We start from the raw sequence: 17902 nt of genomic DNA, 5'->3' as shown, positions 1-17902 counted from the left end.
GAACGCGGCACTTAAGTCTAAAAGAATCAAGGCCGCCGTCCGACCTTCGTCCACATACTTCCGGATGGTCTCAGTGGAGTACAGCAGGGCCGATTCCGTGGAATGCAGAGCCCAAAAGCCGGATTGGGTATGATGAAGAAGGTTATCAGTGTAGATGTGGGCAGTCAACTTAGCATTCACATTTTTTTCCACCACCTTTGCAAAGTACGGGAGCAAAGAGATTGGACGCAGATTGTCAAGCTGATCCACACTGATGTGAGGCTTTTTCTGAAGGGGAAGAACCACAGCCTCCTTCCACATTTCTGGGACCACTCCTGAGATAAAAGAGAGTTCTAATAGGTGTCTCAGAAAAGGCTTGAGTACATCCATGCTACTCCTCGAAACCCTAGCGGTAGCCGGGTAACCAGGAGAACCTGATTTAATACCCATAGCAATGCTCTTAAGGATGTCCCGAGGTGGTACAAAAAAATTCAGAAAGACCCTGGGTTTCAGCCACATCCATTCCCTCCATTACCACTCTTTTCCCATCACGAGCTGAAGTGGGAAAGGAAGAGTAAATCCTCTCCACCTTATCCGCAAAATTTTCCGATACACGATTAAATGACTCCTCAGAGCCAATATAGGGTGCAGTAGCAGACGCCAAGGAGGAAATTTCAGTAAAGATCTTAAACATCTCTTTAGTAGAGTTTTCTGCTGTTTGTATTCTCTCATTGAAATAAGCTGCCTTTGCCTTTCTAATGAGGGAATGATAGTGCTTGAGACTGAGTTTATAGTCTCCTTTCAGGTGAACAGAGAAAGCCTTCCTCCAATGCCTCTCCAACTGTTTACAGATGGTTTTAGCGCAACATAACTCTTCGCTAAACTAAGGCGCAGTTTTACGCCTATTCGTGAACATTTTAGAATACCAAGGTGCAGTACAGTCAAGAGCGACAGTAATGCATTTCTTGAGAGATTTGCAAACCTCATGTACATCCAGTCCGGAGGGAGGGCCCTCCCTCAGAAGTGCCAGGTCAAAAGCGCCCTGCGAGAAGCCAGCTCACTTTCTTCTCTTTATTCCGGCCTTGGCTCCCTCCTGAGTTTTTGCAATGGGAAGCTTGATCCAAAACGGGATCAAAAAGTGATCCGACCAAAGCACCAGAAGTGGAGGTTCAATTCCCAGCGCATCCCAATTGGCAAAAATAGGGTCAAGCAAATGCCCTAACTTATGGGTGGGGAGTTCAGATTTTAAGATTAATTGTAGGACTTGAAGTTCCTGGCGAAGTTCTTGCACCCCAGAACTGAGTGCATCATCAAGATGCAAATTCATGTCTCCCAGAACCACTAGTTTTTCAAAAACGAATGGTGCGTTGTTGGAGATAGTCAATTAGGCTCGGGGTGAAGCGCAGATGTGGGCCAGGGGGTCTGTTTATCAATAACCCCTTCACCACATAGTTAGTGGCCAAACTGATGGTAAACAGGCCTGCTTCCCCATCAGTTATGTTTGCAGGTACCAATGAGCAATTAATGCCAAGTTTTTAAATAATTGCAATGCCCCCCCCCGTCCTGCTCCTCTGTCAATTCGCACTATCCCATAGCCATTAGGGACTGCCTCCAGAATTTCAGGCGCAGAGTCAATGTCCAGCCATGTTTCCATGAGACACAGGACATCCGTTTGATCTTCCAAGAGAAGGTCACATATTTCAAATCTGTGTTTCCTTAAGGATCTACAGTTGATAAGTGCAAGCATGAGCACATTACCGCCTTCTGTAGTCTCTGCTAGTGATTCTGCCCCAAAAGCGCAGTAACTGCATTGCCAGGGCTCCACCTTAACATTAATACTATGCCTGCATTTCTTGTCCAGGTTAGGGTAGAGAGCGCGGAGCTTCCCAGGGCTGTAATAGCGTCTCAGGCCAAAACAGACAGGGGTTCTGGCCCCTAGCCCCGGTCGGCCGCCGACCGGTGCAGACGGGCTTGCCTTTGGCGTGCCTTCGGCACGCCGCCAGCGTGCCCGCTGCGCGGACGCGAGGTCATGATTTTTTTAAGCCCAGCCCTCCCCACAACTAGACCGCTGCCCTCCCGGAAGTGCCTGTCTCTGTCTTCCCCGCCCTCCACGCAACGGTAAACACAGCGTCGGACCGAGGCAGGGAGACCTAAATTTGGAGTACAAGTAGGGTGAAACAATTCTATACAGTGCTTCCCCAATGAAGTAGTCTCAAATTGAAAGAGCCAGAGCAAAGATAAAAACAAGTTAAAAATTATAATGTTTAACGGACTGCACTGCGAGCGGAGCTGGAACCCTGCCACTGTCCCTTGTCCACAGCGCGGCCGCTCTGCAAAGGTGTTTTTAAGCCCAGCCCTCCCCACAACTAGACCGATGCCTTCCCAGAAGTGCCTGTCTCTGTCTCCCCCGCCCTCCGCGCAACGGTAAACAGCGCGTCGGACCGAGGCAGGGAGATCCAAAGTTCGAGTACAGGTAGGGTGAAACAATTCTACACAGTGCTTCCCCAATGAAGTAGTCTCAAATTGAAAGAGCCTGAGCAAAGATAAAAGCAAGTTAAAAATTATAATGTTTCACGGACTGCACAGCGAGCGGAGCTGGAACCCTGCCACTGTCCCTTGACAACAGCGCGGCCGCTCTGCAAAGGTGTTTTTAAGCCCAGCCCTCCCCACAACTAGACCGCTGCCCTCCCGGAAGTGCCTGTCTCTGTCTCCCCCGCCGTCCGCACAACGGTAAACACCGCGTCGGACCGAGGCAGGGAGACCCAAAGTTCGAGTACAGGTAGGATGAAACAATTCTACACAGTGCTTCCCCAATGAAGTAGTCTTAAATTGAAAGAGCCTGAGCAAAGATAAAAGCAAGTTAAAAATTATAATGTTTCACGGACTGTACCGCGAGCGGAGCTGGAACCCTGCCACTGTCCCTTGTCCACAGCGCGGCCGCTCTGCAAAGGTGTTTTTAAGCCCAGCCATCCCCACAACTAGACCGCTGCCCTCCCGGAAGTGCCTGTCTCTGTCTCCCCTGCCTTCCGTGCAACGGCAAACACCACGTCGGGCCGACGCAGAGAGACCCAAAGTTCGCGTACAGGTAGGGTGAAACAATTCTACACAGTGCTTCCCCAATGAAGTAGTCTCAAATTGAAAGAGCCTGAGCAAAGATAAAAGAAAGTTAAAAATTATAATGTTTCACGGACTGCACCGCGAGCGGAGCTGGAACCCTGCCACTGTCCCTTGTCCACCGTAAAGAAGGGGTATTGCTCCTGTAATTGAACTATCCATATATTCTGCACTTCTCCTCTTTAAGATTGTATTGGACCATTATTATCTTTTTCCAAAGATCAGCAAATGGATATTAAATTATTTAGGCGATCACCACCACCTGTTAAATACTGGAGATGTAAATGTCGAGGTATACTAACAGCTTTCATTCCCTGAGGCACTGAGAGGCAGCAAGAAAATATATCCCGAGATGCCTTCAGATTTAGCCGTGACCTCAATAACACTATGGGCAAGATGTAGGTATTCCAAAAATACTGATTCTAAAATACTAAATTTTACCAATTTGGTATTTTAGAATCGGTATTTTGGATGTAGGTAAAAATTTGGTAATTTTGACTGATTCGGTAAAATTCGGTATCTGTCATTCGGAAGTTACCGAATCGGTATTTACCGAATCGGTATTTCCCGATTCGGTATTTCCCATTTATTCCTATGGGCGGCCCATAGGAATGAATGGGAAATACCGAATCTGGAAATACCGATTCGGTAAATACCGAATCGGAAAGGGAAGAATGTGAAACCTATGAGTCAGCCAATCAGATGCTACCACCCACCCCCTCCCATCCCAACCAGGAAGTGACCAAATCCAGCAGCTGGAAGTAATTAGAAGCTTCCGGAGAGGGAGAGCAAGCAGAGCTGAGTTACTGAGCCACCGGAAAAGTTTGTTTGTGCTTTTGAACTTTGAAAATGGCAAGCAGCAAGGAAAAGGAACATCCAGAGAGGAAGAGAAGGTTCTTGTGGAGGAGGTGATGAAAGAACACCAGAAATTGTTTTGGCTGGAAATACAGACAAAGGTGAATGCTGTTGGAGTGACTCCAAGGGACATAGACGACCTGAAAAAGAGGTGCTATGACCTCAGGGGCATAACCAAGAAGAAAATAGCAGAGCTCCACAAAGAGGCAAACTAAACTGGAGGAGGGAAGAACAGTGCACCTCCCCTGACTGAACTGGAGGAGTTGGTGGGGTCCACCATTGAACCAGAGAGCATCTGTGGACTGGGAGATGCAGACAGCTCAGCCAGTGCTGCCACCAGATAAGGTAAGACGCGTACACAACAATCACCCCCACCCCATCACCTTCCCTTTTCCCTATGTGGCAAAGTTTACCCCACTGCAGTAGAGGTAGTATTAGACAGGAGCAATGTATCATGGGACATGTAGTATTTGAAAGACCTACCATGTCATACAGCACAGCAATAAAGAAGTTAGGCTAAACATATCAGTCATAATGAGGCTAAGGCAATATGTACAGTGTTTGAGTGAAAGAAAATTAATTGTAGAAGCAGTGAGACAGGAGCACCTAGCTAATGTATGCTTTTATGTCCACAGGCGGGACATCTTGCAGGCATACCGGGGAGAAGGAAGGCACAGCACCACAGAGGAATGACAGCCAGGAGGCAGGCACAAGTGCAGAGAATGTCACAGAGGAGACTGGTGCACAAACACCACTGCCGCCATCCCAAGACCTTGAAATGTCTCCACATCTGCAGGCGTCCCCAGAACATTCAGGATCTCCTCTGCTACTGTCCTCACCTGAACTGACTGCGTCACTGCTGCAAACAGCACCCGCACCTCAAAAGAGCAGGAGGCATGCAGTAGCTCCACTGGTAGAAATAGAGACTTCAGCAGGTGAAATGGAGGGTGAAGACACTCAAACCTTGGCTGGGGAAGGAAGCACTGCCACACAGCAGTCCAATGCAGAGGTTTGCCGTATAGGTATCAGACGCCGCAGGCCCAGAGATAGCAGTGCTGCAAAACATGTGGAGGGTCCCAGTGTCTTCCGTGGGATGGAGGGTAGCATGGTTAAGATCCTAAGAATGCAGGGGAAGGCCATCCAGTCTGTGCAATGCCAGGTGAGGACCCTGAATACACATATGGAAAACACAGGGAAGGGCAACAGTGCACTGGTAGAGGAGAATAAAGACATGGCATCAGGTATGAGGGAGATGGCTGCAGGGATACGGGAGATGGCCACAGGTGTGTGGAACATGACACAATCAGTGCAGCTCCTGTGCAGTAAACTGGACCAGGACAGGTTAGCAAGGTGCAAGGACAAATAACATGCACAGCAACAAACTAAGGCTATGAACCGCTTGGCCACAGCCACTTCCCTTCTATGCAGACGATGCATCAACATGCAAGAGGGACTAACACACAACAGCAATGAGGGGTCTAAGGTCCTTGCAAGGGTGACCAGTGCTGTAGAGGTGCTGCTTAATGCACAGACAGCACAAACTGCTGCTCTGGATGTACCAGAAAGTGAGGAAAGCATCAGTAGGAGCAACATGACAAGCCCCCCTGTAGTTGAGACACGGAGGGGCAGCTGGCACCATGGTGAGCCAACACCCCAAACACCCAGTGAGGGCAGCCAGATACTTTCATCTGGCACTGGTAGGCATGCCCGGAAATGACTCATAGAGCACACTCTCCATGATGTTAAATGGAGAAGTGAGACAGAACTACCATTATTGCATGGATGACATTTGTGTTGCACATTTGTGCTTTTGAGTACCTGCGTAGTGCCAAATATTAAACTACGTTGGGTGCATACTCCACCTGTCTGTGTGTATTTACTTACTCAAAAAAAGTTCAGTGTGATCTCTGCCCGTCTCTGTCTGCCATCAGTTGGTGGCGCAACTCTTGCTGTGTTTGGTTCAGGCAGTGCATGTTCATCATCGTGGTCCTCAAAGTCGCTCAAATCCACCTCTGTGCTCCTCTTTGTAGCAAGGTTGTGTAACATTGCACAAGATGCAATCATCTTACAGCAGATTATTGGTGCGTACTGCCGTGCCCCTCAACTTTTGTGCAGGCAGCGGAACCTGCTTTTTAACAGGCCAAAGGTGCGCTCCGCAACGTTCCTTGTGGATTTCTGTGCCACGTTGTATCGTCTGTGGCTGCGGGTTGAAGGGTTGAGGTAGGGTGTCAGGATGAATGAACTGACGGCATATGCACTGTCCCCTATGTGTAAAAGAGAAAACCATTACTCACATGCACACATACACATACATCTGCTATATCTATCAGGGTGTGTTACAGTGTTTTACCTAGCAGGTATCCTTCGCCAAATTCCCCTGTTGTCAGGCGTGTGTAGATCCCACTGTTCTGAAAGATGTGGGAGTCGTGGGTACTTCCTGGGAACTTGGCCACAATGTCTGTGATTATGTTGTTGGCATCACAGATTACTTGTACATTGATGGAGTGGGTTGACTTCCTGTTTATGTATATGTACTCTGTGGCAGCAGGTGGGCATATAGGGATGTGGGTACCATCAATACAGCCGATGACGTATGGGAAATGTGCAATTTGATAAAAATCAGTCTTGGTCTTCAGTAGTTCTGAATGTGTGTCAGGGAAGCAGATGTAATCATGCATCCTCTGCATCATGGCCTCTAGGAACTTACTGAAGAAACGGGACAGGCAGCTCTGAGACACCCCACCTGCCACAGCAATGACCCCCTGGTAATCCCAGATGCAAGCAGGTGTAGGTTACAGAGCACATTCACATGGGGTGGATGGCATGCGCCCTTGGGGCTGGGTGCTCCAATAGTGGGTGCACGTCTCTGATCAAGTCCAGGATGGTTTGGGGGTGTACTCTGTCCTTTGTAATATCTCTGGCTCAGTTAGTTGGAACAGCATAATCCTCTGCCTGTAGACTTGCTCCTCCCTCATCCAGACCCTCTCTCCTGCTGCCTGTAGCCTTAGCCACCTTGCTATCGCGTAGAATGGCGCCATTCTGGGCACAATGTTGCATTTTGGGTCCTTTTTTATAGCCTGCACTTGGTTACCACCTGCTTTCAATCCATGGTAGATACAGACTCTTAAATACTGAATTTCATGAAATTCGGTATTTTAGAAGTTTGCTACATCTGAAAACTCATTTTTTTCCATTTCTTATTTACCGATTCGGTAAATTCCGATTCGGTAAATACCAAGTCGGTAAATTCCGATTCGGTAAATTCTTATTTAGTAAATTACTGACTCGTATTTACTGAATCGGTATTTTTTGGGCCCCTACATGTCTAAATACCGGTCGGTAACGGCCAAAATTTGGTATTTTCGGCTGTTACAGACCGGTATTTGGCTACCTACATCTGGCCCTTTATGCCTTATTGAAGGAGTTAAAAGACATTAAAATGAGGCCTGGGAGTAATTTTAATTGCAACAGAGTAATGGAAGTAACTTCTGTAAATGATCCTGATTACTGGTAATAATGCCATTACCCTCACTTATGTAATTAAGAGTAATTTGGAAGTAAAAACTCTACAGCCAGAGTAGATTTAGTGACGCGACCAGCTACTCACACTGCTGTTCACGTTCTGTTGTATTTAGGTGAATTCCCTTAGCACCAGATGCATCCTTGCATCCATTTTAGAAGTGAGGGGGCATTTTTATGCTAGGAAAATAGCACTCAATGCAGAATTGCTCTTCCGAGAAATATCACAGATATTTTAGGTAATTTCACATGATTACATTACACAGATTTATCCAAGTTACACCCAACATTAATTAAAACCTCAATAAATAGAGTGGAATCATAAGCAGAAACAATCTGAAATTTAAAATCCATGCATACAATGGTCTTCCTCTTCAAACTTCAACTCAGCAAGTCAGAATATGTCCCTTGAACAGAGGGTTGATAAGAGACTGGACTGGGCTGCCTCTGTATGACAATTTCTGTAATCTGTCTTTGCTATAATAACATGTACTTGATGGAGCAATGTGGAAACAGATTTTTTTTGTATACCCCTTGTAAGATTAACTTTCCATAACAGTAATAAGTACTAAATGTGTGGTTTTGAAATTAACTAACATAGAGTAAAATGCACTCACTCAAATACACGTGGGAAACTAATTTGCATGAATTTGCAAAGCATAACTTACTAATTGTCGTATATTGTGTCATAAACAGTACGCATTTATTATAATCTAATTGAGAATTGCATCAATGTGCTTTTGGTCCGTTTATTTATGGCAAATATCATGAACATTGGCATGTCAAACTACGCATATATGTTGCTTGAAGCTAGGTAAATACTATCATTAGAAAAGGGAGAGGTAAACAGAATGGGCTTTATTTCATACATTGACAGTTATTTGTGTTTGTTTCCGTAATAGTTCTTAAATTGAGGCCTATGCGAGTGAAAGAAAGATGGACGCTGACTAAAATTCCGAGATGGCAGTAGAAGTGCGCAGGCGCCAGATTGGAGATGCGAGCTGCCAGTGGCTGAGAAGTATGGGTCAAGGGCAGCGTGGCCATTTTGTGGGGCGAAGCGAAAAGACAGTGAAGTCAGCATTCAGTTCATGGGGAAAATCCTACAAATAACAATTTAAAGGACACTTTGAAGGAAGTTAAAGTTTGGACAATAACACCACAGTTTGCTGCAATGTGAAGATGACTAGGCACAAAATTATAAAGAAAGACAATGAGGTGATGCTCATCCGACTCAAAATTGACCAATCACGGACATTCTACAACTTAAGAGTTCTGAATTTAGATAGATAAGTTAGTAAAAAAGGGTATAAAAGAGGACATTTGGGACATTGAAGAGAGCTCGCTTTTTTTTTACTTGATCTTTGCACCCCGAGATGCTGTCGGTCTGCGCAATTTTCCTATGGCGCAGGGACTTTGAAATTTTTCTCGACTTTAACTTTTGAATGGGTCCGAAGTCCTGAAGAGAGGGAGAGAGAGAAAAAGACAGATGTGTTTTTGTTTTGGAACTATTACATTTTATGCTGATGTCTTCGCTTCTATGTTTGGGTAATATGCCTTTTCATTTTCTTTAAAGCTGTCATGCTAATTAATTAATGTTATTGAAATGTAACTTTTCTTTCAGAATTTATCGCATAACTGAATTATTTTCATTTTAATAAAACATAGAGGTCATGCTAGGAGATTAAATCTCTAAATAAAAATTCAATGAATGGAGAATTATGCTGGTCTTTTTATCCATAGTTAACTTTTACTAGCAGATCAAATAAATAAATGAATAGTGGGGTGTTTCTTAAAATTTCCTGTTACAGAAACCATGGTATTAGAAATAAAACTGCAGTTGTAAATAATGTATAAACTTAGTCTAGGCACTTTGCGATAGCACCGCGACTCCTCTTTTGGATCATTACTGAATCCTCTGAGCAGATTAAATGAGTGAATGAATGCAAGGTAAGAATGATGGGCTCAGTTGTAAGGAAATAGTGGGTAGCTCCTTTGGTCTCTAAATGTAAACAGACTTACAAGGTTTGTAAAACATAATTGCTCTCCCATCTCAGTGTAAAGAAACCTAATATAGCCCTTTTACAAGAGACATACTCTTGACGGAGGCAGACAAAATAAAATTAGCTTGGGTGGGTAAGGTGAGTGCTGCAATAGAGTATGAAAATTGCAAAAAACACAGTTGATGGACAGAATGCAGAACAATGTCTTACATTCACCCCAGTACAAAGATCTGGGCCCAAATCCATTGTTTTTTTGCACTCCACACCACCCTAGGTCAGACACTGACTATATGCAAATCAGCCTTGACCCTGTGCCTCATGGGAACAGTCCAGCCTGAACTACCAAGCCATGTCTTTCCTAGACCGTAATCAAGCATCCAAGGACCGGTTTCTGGCTATCAGCCTTCTTCAGCCTTAATAGCTTGACTCCAGTGATGTGGAGAGCCTGGGACTCACGTCTGAGCATACCCAGCCCACTCGGGGTGAAAATTGCAAAAACACAGTTGATGGAGAGAATGCAGAACAATGTCTTACATTCACCCCAGTACAAAGATCTGGGCCCAAATCCATCGGTTTTTTGCACTCCACACCACCCTAGGTCAGTCACTGGCTATATGCAAATCAGCCTTGACCTTGTGCCTCATGGGAACAGTCCAGCCCGAACTAACAAGCCATGTCTTTCCTAGACCGAAATCAAGCATCCAAGGACCGGTTTCTGGCTATCAGCCTTCTTCAGCCTGGATAGCTTGACTCCAGTGATGTGGAGAGCCTGGGACTCACGTCTGAGCATACCCAGCCCACTCGGGTGAAAATTGCAAAAAACACAGTTGATGGACAGAATGCAGAACAATGTCTTACATTCGCCCCAGTACAAAGATCTGGGTCCAAATCCATTGTTTTTTTGCACTCCACACCACCCTAGGTCAGACACTGGCTATATGCAAATCAGCCTTGACCCTGTGCCTCGTGGGAACAGTCCAGCCAGAACTACCAAGCCATGTCTTTCCTAGACCGGAATCAAACATCCAAGGACCGGTTTCTGGCTATCAGCCTTCTTCAGCCTGGATAGCTTGACTCCAGTGATGTGGAGAGCCTGGGACTCACGTCTGAGCATACCCAACCCACTCGGGGTGAAAATTGAAATAAACACAGTTGATGGACAGAATGCAGAACAATGTCTTACATTCACCCCAGTACAAAGATCTGGGCTCAAATCCATTGTTTTTTTGCACTCCACATCACCCTAGGTCAGACACTGGCTATATGCAAATCAGCCTTAACCCTGTGCCTCATGGGAACAGTCCAGCCCGAACTACCAAGCCAAGTCTTTCCTAGACCGGAATCAAGCATCCAAGGACCGGTTTCTGGTTATCAGCCTTCTTCAGCCTGGATAGCTTGACTCCAGTGATGTGGAGAGCCTGGGACTCACGTCTGAGCATACCCAGCCCACTCGGGGTGAAAATTGCAAAAAACACAGTTAATGGGCAGAATGCAGAACAATGTCTTACATTCACCCCAGTACAAAGATCTGGGCCCAAATCCATTGTTTTTTTGCACTCCACACCACCCTAGGTCAGACACTGGCTATATGCAAATCAGCCTTGACCCTGTGCCTCATGGGAACAGTCCAGCCTGAACTACCAAGCCATGTCTTTCCTAGACCGGAATCAAGCATCCAATGTCCGGTTTCTGGCTATCAGCCTTCTTCAGCCTGGCCTTACCTTATCTGGTTAAAGAAAAAAGTATAATTGCAAGGTAAAGTGTGAAAGTTTGGCTAAATATAAGTATACAGCATGATTGTCCGAAAGACTGCCTTAGTTGTGTATGGTGAATTTATAGGTGAAGATTTATGAGGAAGTACTGCAGCGTGACAGTGCAAGCTCTTTAACTGCCTTGCGGCACTTCTAAAGCACAGAGATGTGACATATGTGCATGAATATGTTGCAACTATGTGCTTCCCTCTGCTCTTCTGCACAAACTGCAACCATGCGGTGACACAGGCACCCTTCCACCATGGTGCAAGGATGTCTGTGTCGTGCGGAGATCGTTTTTGTGCAGGAAGGAATACCTTCTTGCACAAAAGCAATCAGTAAAGGCATTTTCCTCTTTCAATGTATGGTGTGGAATGCAGCCTGTATTGAAAGAGGAAAAAATTAGGAGAAATGTAAACAATTCTCCTCGTTGCGCCTCGCTACACCAACTCTAGGATGGTGCAGCATACACACATATCTCCAGATTTATGATTTCTCATAAATCTGGAGATGTGTCTTGTTCTATGGGTGTTGCATGGGAACACCCACAGCAACACCTATGGAACGCCCCTTCAACGCAAAGTTCTGTGTATGAAGGGGTCGTATTTACAAGGAGAGGAAAACCTATGCAGGGTGGCTTTTCCTCCGTGTACATATGAAGGAGTGCCTGGCGCCTTCAATACGTTTCAAAAAGTGACGTACTGGTGGCGCAGGGTGCTTGTATATCTGCCCAATAAGTGCTTAGGTATTGGCAGACTGATACAATAAGAACATAGTGCTGTATGGGTGATTGGAGAATTGCATGATACTGACAGGAGGTATCCTATGCTGCATGGGTACTACTTCAGTATTTAATGGAGTGGACTAATAGTATGTATCTGCTTAGAGATTAGTAGGGATTATTCACAACAGAATATCTTATATGTACATGTGTTGGTGCCTAGGTCATTTTATAAGAATACCACTAGTAACTGGAATGATGACAGTGCTGCAGAGTGAACACTTAATTTATAAGTTCTTATGTATCAGGTGACTGATAGTATAAGTAGATAGTGGTAGATAAGTGATTAAAGAAGTGCATGGGATAGACTGGACGATGCCTACACTGCATGCGTACGTACTGGGTATTTAGAAGAGTGTATCAATAGTATTTAGCTAGTTAGAGGTCTGCATGGGTAGTGCACACAATATTATAGCTGTACTTGTGTTAGTAGCTAGGCCATTCCATAAGTTCATGACTAGTAATTACAATAATTACAGTATTACAAACAGAGTGTATAGTGACTTTATAAGTGCTTAGGTATTGGTGGAGTAATAGGATAAGTATATAGTGCTGGATGGGTGATTGGAGAAATGCATGGGACAGACAGGAGGATTCCTACACTGCATAGGTACTAACTGGATATTTAGAAGTGTGTATAAATAATGTGTAGCTGGTTAGAGGTGTGCATGTATAGTGTACAAAATAGTGTACCCGCACTTGAGTTAGTGTCTATGCTTTTCCTTAAGTATACAACTAATAACTGTAGTAATTTCAGTGTTGCAAAGAAGGTGTGTGCTGAATTTATAAGTGCTTAGGTACTGATGGAGTGATAGGATACATAGTTAGTGCTAGATGGGTGAATGGAGAAGAGCATGGGACAGACAGAAGGATTCCTAGACTGCATAGGTACTAACTGGGTGTTTAGAAGAGCGTATCAATAGTATGGAGCTGGTTAGAGGTCTGCATGCATAGTGCACAGAATATTGTAGCTGTACTAGTATTGGTGTGTCTATAGTTTCGAGAATGGTAGTCTGTATTTTAGGGTGTGAGGAGGTGCATCAGATGATCACGTGGATGATGTCATCAGTGATGTCATTTGAGATGTAATAAGTGATGACACTGACCATGTCATGAGTGATGTAATATGTGACATCATCAGCAGTGCATTGCGGGGGCGCAAGTTATAGTTAACACAGCTATCTATAACAGCCAAATTTCTCTTGTTTTGTAACAGTGAAATGTCTAACTAACTATGACGTTCATGAAACCTGTGGTTTTTCAGGTGAATTTCCGAGGTTTTTTAAATGCTAATTTCTAACTATAATGTCCCTGAAACCTGTGGGGTTTTTCAGTGAATTTTATATATATATATTTAATCACCTCTCACTCTTACAATGAAGGAATCAGCAGTCAGGTTGTAGTTTGGAAGTATTTAATCTGCAAAGGACGTGATGCACGTGTTTCGGCTCGTCCAAACCTTGATAACGAACCTAGTCACGATGGGAAAATTCAGGAATTGATACAATAAAGAAAAGAAAACAGGTGTTTATATGGACACAATGTCATTTCAGCATATCTTGCCCCGTGACCACCATACCTGTATGTTCGTCAACTTGACGTATTCATAATAAACATACTTAGGATTGCAAACATCAACATAAACAATGGATTACACATTACTTTAAAGTGAAAGGATATTGGCCATATTAATCTGGACACGCTGCGTATCATAATGGTTCTAACACGGAAGAAAATAAAAAAAAGGGTGTTAAGATACACAGACTATCCCTAAATAAAGTTCTAGCGAATATAGTTCCATTCCATTCACAGCTCATTTGAGATGTCATGAGAGATGTTATGAGTGATGTAACTGACCATTTCATGAATGATGTAATGTCTGAGGTCATTAGAAGTACATTTGCGGGGACGTAATTTATAGTTAGCTCAGGTAACTATAACTGCTTAATTTCACTGGTTGTGTATGAGTGAAATCTGAGTCTAACTATACCGTCCCTATAATCTTTGTTTTTTTCAGCAAATTTCTAGGTTTTTTTTAACGTTGACAACGATACATATCACAATGGATGGGGGGTGGTTGGAAGCAGGGCCTGGCATTGTGCTACACCACCCAAGCTTCCTGCTCCTGCCTTCCCTCCTCCTAGCCATCCATTGTCCAAGTCCATGTCCCTGCTCCCTTATTACAGCCCTGTGTGGCCGTTGTTCTGCCACTGGCCTTACTGCCTTCTCTGAACAGTTAGCTTGCTGCCCCATCTACCTCCTCCCTATCCTCAGTTGTCTGAATCCATGGACTGGCCTCCTCCCTCCTGCCATGCATGGTCTGATGTGCTACCACTTCCCTCCATTTAGCATGATGTACCAGTCCACCCCTTCTGCCCTCCATTGCCCAAATCTTTGCCCCATCATTGACCTCCTGATTAGCCTATGTGCTTAGCTTGCTGCCCCTATTCTCCTAACCCCTGCCCTCCGATGTCTGTAGGCATGCCCCTGCTCAATCCTTTTTGCCCACCTTGTTCCATGGACCTGCCAAGCCTATCTACTCTGAGTGCTCTGTTGAGCTGTCACTCTCCTCCCACCTGCCTAGCATTGTCAGATGATTGTAACCTCTCCCTGCCACCTCCAACTTGCCTCTCCTCATTCCATGCCCCTATCCCCTTCCTCCTGTCCTCCATGGCCCATTTTACTGCCACACCCTTCTGTACTCCCTGGTCTGATGTGCTGCAACGGCTCCTCTTGCTTGCACGTGTGATCTGCTGTGAGACCCCTTCCCCTGATCTCTCTAGTCTGTGCCCAGGTCCTGACCCTCCCTTCTATCCTCCATGGTCCTTTGTGCATACCCCTGCACCCTCCTTCTTGCCCATCATAGCCATTGTGCTGCCACTAACCCTCCCGCTTGCCATGCATGGTTTTCTGTGCTGCCACAGCCCCGTCCACCTTCCCTGTGTGGTCAGCTAGCTGCTCCTGACCCCCTCCCACTTTCCCTCCATGGTCTTTGTGTATGCCATTATAGTCTCACTGTTGCTCTCCATGGTGTGTCTTGCTTCTAGTGCCCATCCTGCCTGACCTCCATTGTCATAGTACTGCTTCTGCCCTGACCCTTGCACCCAGCCCTCTGTTTCTATGTGAAGATCCCTATTTCCTCCCTGCTGGCTTGTCTGTCCCATTGTAATGCGCCTGATCTGTCCCTCCTGCCCTTTATGGTCCGTTATGCTGCAACTTTTTCTCCTGCTTGTCCATTATGGTAAGCTAGCTACCATTGTCTATTTTCCCTCTGTTCTCTGTTGTCCATGTGCATGGTCCTCCTGTCCCTCCCCGATTGCTTTCCATGGATTGTGGTGCTGCACTCCCGTCCCGCATGCCCCGTGTGGTGTATTGTGCTGCTGCAAACCCTGATGCCTGCCCCTGCCCCACTATCCACTGCCTTTCATAGTCTGTTGTGCTGCCACTGCCCTTCCTGCCTGCCGAGAGTGGTGAAATTGTTGCCTCTGCACCCTCCTACCTGCCTTCAAATTTCAGAGTCCGTACCCCTGGCCTCTGCTTCTCAAAAGTATCCTAATAAAAAACTGGATTGCTAACATTCTATATCTATTACAAAAGTGTGGAACGCCTGACGTCATCTTGCTGTAATCAAACTGTAATACCTAGAGCATTTCCTTTAGAAATTACAGATATGAGAGGGTCTTATTTGCATCAAAATTGGGGTTAGTGCTCAAAAAAACTAAAATGAGGACATATTTTCTGAGTTTTCAAACAGCAACAAAGCACTTTTAAATTATTTGTTATCTTTTTGTTTTTTAATCCAAATGACCACTTGATTAAATGTTACACTTAGGGGAGAGGATGTGGTGTTACTTCCAAAACTGCAGACTTTGCAACTGGGGAACCAGGTTGGAGTTTCTGCTTCAGCTCGACATTCTGTGGTTCTGGTCAAATCACTTGATCTCCCCATGTCTAAAACCAAAATGAATTTGTTCTTGTGTGATGTAACCAATACTCAGGTAAAGCACTCCAATACCTGACAAGTCTGCACTATATAAAACTGCAAAAACACAAAAAATAAAAAGTCTTTTGCACACTTCTGTCATTGAGCTACACATGGGCTACATCTGGGTGATATTTGTGCTACATTTGGGCTCTTTTGTCTCTGGTGGCCATCTTGGGAGATTTATTTGTTATGAAGTTTCCTAATTTCCTCATTTACTGCAGTCTCCTCCGTAGGAAATGCTTTCAGTTTTTTACTTTGATTCCATCAAGAAGGTATTCAGATATGTCACACATTTGCTATAAATTCGAATGTTAGCACTCTAGTTGCTCATTAGGTCACTGTAGTAAAGCTACTGCTCACCACGTAAGTCTGCTTCTGGTATTAAAAGTGCATGTTTCAGTCTGAATGTCAACATTTCTTAATGAAATAGAAGAGGATTTGAGAAGTCACTCAAAATGTGCCCTAATTTTTCTTTCTTCAGCACTAATCATAATTTCTATGGCAAAATAAACCCCATATTGAGTTCTTTTCTAAATTGAATTTTTTAGGTGTTACCAGTTTATTCCAATTAAGATGGCTTCAGGTGTGCCATACTTTTGTTATAAGTAGACAGTAAGCGCTCTAGTTGTTCTTAAGAACACTCTGGGACATTCTGTCATTGAGCAATACGTGGGCTACATCTGGATGATATGTGTGCTACATTTTGGCTCTTTTGTCTCTGGTGGCCATCTTGAGAGCCCTATTTGTTATGAAGTTTCCTAATTTCCTCATTTACTGCAGTGTCCTTAGTAGGAAATACTTTCCGTTTTTTTACTTTGGTTCCATCAAAAAGGCATTTAGATGTGTCACACATTTGCCATAAATTCTGAATGTTAGCACTCTAGTTGCTCATTAGATCACTGTAGTAAAGCTACTGCTATCAGCGAAGTCTGCTGCTGTTATTCAAAGTGCATGTTTCAGTCTGCATGTCAGAATTTTTTTATGAAATAGAAGAGGATTTGAGAAGCCACTCAAAATGTGCCCGCATTTATCTTTCTGCAGCACTAATCATACTTTCCATGACAAAATGAACCCCCTCATGTTGTTCCTTTTTAAATTAAATGTTTTAAGAGTCGCCACTTTATTCCAATCAAGTTGGCTTCAGGTGTGCAATATATTTGTCATAAGTAGGACTGTTAGCCCTCTAGTTGTTTCAGTAGAACACAAAGGAATCAACTGACAGCTGCCGCTCACAGAGGTGGACTTTAATCAGGGCATTTGCTGTTGTGTCGCTCTAGGGGACCATCGCAGAAGTTGACTCTAATCCGGGCATTGGCTGTTGTGCTGACATGGGGGACTCCAAGGTCCAGGAGCCCCGGGAGTGCGATTACCTGCGCTAGACCCGCCCTCAACTGCTACTTTACCTATCACGGCCCCCGCTTCGCGGGGGTCGCTCGCAGAGGTGGACTTTAATCAGGGCATTTGCTGTTGTGTTGCCGTGGGGGAACATCGCAGAAGTGGACTCCAATCCAGACATTTGCTGTTGTGCTGACGTGGGGGACTCCAAGGTCCAGAAGCCCGGGAGTGCGATCACCTGCGGTACACCTGCCCTCAACTGCTACTTTACCTTTCGCGGCCTCGCTTCGCGGGAGCCGCTCGTAGAGGTGGACTTCAATCAGGGCATTTGCTGTTGTGTTGCCGTGTGGGACCATCGCAGAAGTGGACTCTAATCCGGGCATTTTCTGTTGTGCTGACGTGGGGGACTCCAAGGTCCAGGAGCTCCGGGAGTGCGATCAGCTGGGCTAGACCCACCCTCAACTGCTACTCTACTTCTCGCGGCCCCCGCTTCGCGGGTGCTGGTCACAGAGGTGTACTTTAATCAGGGCACTTGCAGTTGTGTTGCCGTGGGGGACCATTGCAGAAGTGGACTCTAATCCAG

The 17902-nt window shown here is 45.1% G+C and overlaps 1 pseudogene; it reads right to left on the bottom strand.

Annotated features, from left to right (window-relative positions):
• Positions 1 to 488: 488 nt before the first annotated feature.
• LOC147689795 (uncharacterized) overlaps positions 489 to 17902 on the bottom strand; it is an 80818-nt pseudogene continuing 63404 nt past the window's right edge.

This window comes from Lissotriton vulgaris, chromosome 9 (genome assembly GCF_964263255.1).
Source record: "Lissotriton vulgaris chromosome 9, aLisVul1.2, whole genome shotgun sequence".
Lineage (NCBI taxonomy): Eukaryota > Metazoa > Chordata > Amphibia > Caudata > Salamandridae > Lissotriton > Lissotriton vulgaris.
This window is presented reverse-complemented; position numbering and strand designations above follow the sequence as displayed.